Source organism: Terrapene carolina, unplaced genomic scaffold (genome assembly GCF_002925995.2).
Source record: "Terrapene carolina triunguis isolate 2854851 unplaced genomic scaffold, T_m_triunguis-2.0 Scaffold746, whole genome shotgun sequence".
NCBI classification, from domain to species: domain Eukaryota; kingdom Metazoa; phylum Chordata; order Testudines; family Emydidae; genus Terrapene; species Terrapene triunguis.
Window position 1 is genome coordinate 2,427,139 of NW_020665097.1, and position 2,888 is coordinate 2,430,026.

The following is a 2,888-nucleotide window of genomic DNA, read 5'->3' on the forward strand; positions in this document are numbered from 1 at the left end:
CCCCCCCCCCCCCCCCCCCCCCCCCCCCCCGATCCCTCCCTCGTTAGCTCCTGCCACCTGCTCTCCCTGGCAAGGCTGATGCAATCGGAGAAGGGGTGGACGGGGCCGTTCCCCGGGGCCGTCGGCTGCTAGAGCAACCTGGGCTCATGTCCCCGGGACCCAGGCAGGGCTCCCCCGGGGCAGGGCAGCTGCCATCTCATTAGCCACGGCTGTTTGCCAGCGATGGGCAGGGAAGGGAGGGGGGCCCTCTCCAGGCTCCCACCACCTGCTCCCCCAGCTGGTTGGCACCAGGCAGCTCCCAAATCCGCCCTGGCTCCAGCCTTGACTAGGGCTGCGGGAACTTCCTGGGGGTCAGGGTGTGGGAGCAGGACTCCTGGGTTCTGTCCCCAGCTCTGGGAGGGGAGTGGGGCCTGGGGGTTAGTTCAGAGGGGCTGGGTCCCACACTTTTGCTGTGGAGGTCACAGGAGACTTTGAACCCCCTTTCTCCTGTGCCCCCCCTCCCCCATTTGATGCATCCTCCAAGGGGCTGGTCCGGATGTCTGTTCATTTCCACTCTCTCCCGACTTCTTTCCTCTCCCTTCCATTAGCCGCCCGCCGCGGCCTCTGACAGTAGATGAGTTGGCCAGTCCTCAGCTATGACCTGGGGGCGGGGAACAGAAACCCCCACCCCCACCCTGGCATAGGCAGGTCAGGGGTTCAGCAGGCTGGGGCAGAGGCTGCGGAGGAGGGATAAGTGGAGCAATGTCACCCTCCCGTGGCCGTTCTCTGCAATTACAACAGCATGCTTGACTCCCAGCTGGGGGGAGCGACTCCGGGGGCTCAGCTCCAGCTGCCTCTGGACTCTGCTCGCTCCTAAACACTGACCGCTCCCCCCAGGTCTCCCCCTTCCCTCACCATGGCCCCCTCTTGGACCTGGGACATCAGACTGGCCAGGACACCGGGGTTCTTTCAACTTTGACACCAGAGGTACCCTCAGGTTAACGTCTGGTCAGAGAACTCCCAGGAATCACCCCCCAACACACAAGGGATCTGCACCCTGGGGCACGGGCACCAGGAGTCCCCCCCCCAGTCCCCCGAGGGGTCCATGCCGCAGGGCACAGGCGCTAGGGGGAGGAGGGAGTGGGTCGTACCAGCATCATCTCCCTCCCACTGGGAGAACAGAGGGAGTCTTTGAACCCTACTTAGCTTTACCGAGTGACTCCCCTCGGCCCATCCCTGCTCCCCCTTTGGGGGCTGCTCACTGGGTCCTGAGCCCCAGGGGAGTCCCAAGCAGCCGTGAGCTTAGAACCCCCAAAAGGAAACGTGTTACCTGTTACCCTGCGGGACTCCCTGCCACAGGAGGCAGCGCGGCCAAGGGGAGCTGGGCAGGGTGGGCCTGAAGGAGGGTTCCTAATTCCCCCCTTCTCTCTTTATACCCCTCCTCTTGCCGTCCCACCGGTCCCGCTCCCCCTCCCGCTTGCACGCTTGCCTCGTTCGTTCTTACATCCGTTCCTTCTTTCCCGCCCTGCCCCTCTTTCTTTCTTTTGTTCTTTCTGTTTCTTTCTTCCCTTCCGGCTTCCTTTCGTGCTGTTCTTCTTTCTCTCTCTCTCCCTTGCTTTGTTCTCTCCCGCTCTCTGCTGGGGGACTGAGCCGGAGAGGCTGTTAAAGGTGAAATGCCATCAGGGAAGCAGGTCTTCCTGGATATTTATTACTCCGCTCTTGGACGTTCAGCCTCGGCTCGGAGACAATAGGGAGCCGAACAATGAGGGGCCCCCAGCCTGGGGTTCTCAGCCCCCCAGGAAACCCCCTCCACAGAGCTCATGTAGTTTGGGCAATTATCCTGCAGTGCTTGCTGGGAAAAATACCCCCAAGCCAAACCTCCCCCTCACCCACACCCGGCCTGCCACAGAGACGTGATTGTAACAGGCAGCGTGGCGGTGAGAACCCACAGCCCCTGTGTGTGTGGGGGGGGGTGCATGGGGGAGGGGGTGTGGATGGGGGCGTGCTAACATGGGCATGCGGAAAGGCGGGCTTGTGCATGGAGGGGGTGCAGGTGTGTGGAAGGGTGGAGCAGTATGTAGTAAGCATGTGTGGGAGGGTGAATCTGCACACACGGCATGAGTAGGTGTGTGTGTGGGGGGGGTTGCGTGTTTGGAACACAGGAATCACCCTCCCGAATGGGCCCATCTACCCTGGTCTCCTGGCTCCAGCCACTCACATCAGCTGCTTCAGAGGCTGGTGCAGGGAGCCCCCTAGAGGGCAGTGATGGAATAACAAGCCTAGATGGGGCCTTTTACCCCTTTGCTCAGTGCCCGGGGTTCCAGCCCTGATTTCACACTTTTTCTCCTGCCTGGGATGCTCTGGTGACCCAGCCATCCCCGACCTGTCCTGCTGCGTTTTTGGCCCCCGTCTCATTCTGTGGCAGTGGGTTCCACAGGCCAATTCTGCCCCCTAGCTAAAGCAGTCCCTTCTTTCAGCCTGGTCGTGGTGCCCTGGGCCCCGTGTTCTGATCAGGGCCCAGCAGAGGGAATCGTTTTTACTCTGGGCTCAGGCTGAGATACTCAGTGGGAGAGGGCGAAAGGCGAGACAGCCCTGGGGATTGTCTGCCCTGGATTGAGACACCATAGACACCTCCAGCCGGGCAGATGTACATCACACCTTGCAGACGGGGCTCATTCGGTGCCATCTCCACATTTCACAGCTGTGGAAACCGAGACACCAAAACGGGAATGGGTTTCTGCACGCCGACTCTGTGTCAGGGCTGGGAAGAGAACCCAGGTGTCCTGACCCCCAGTTCCCTCAGCCTCACTCTAACCCCTAGGCACCACTCCCCAGACGTGGGAATAGAGCCCTGCTGTCTGACCCCAGCCCTCCCCGCTGTAACCCCTAGGCACCACTCCCTAGACGTG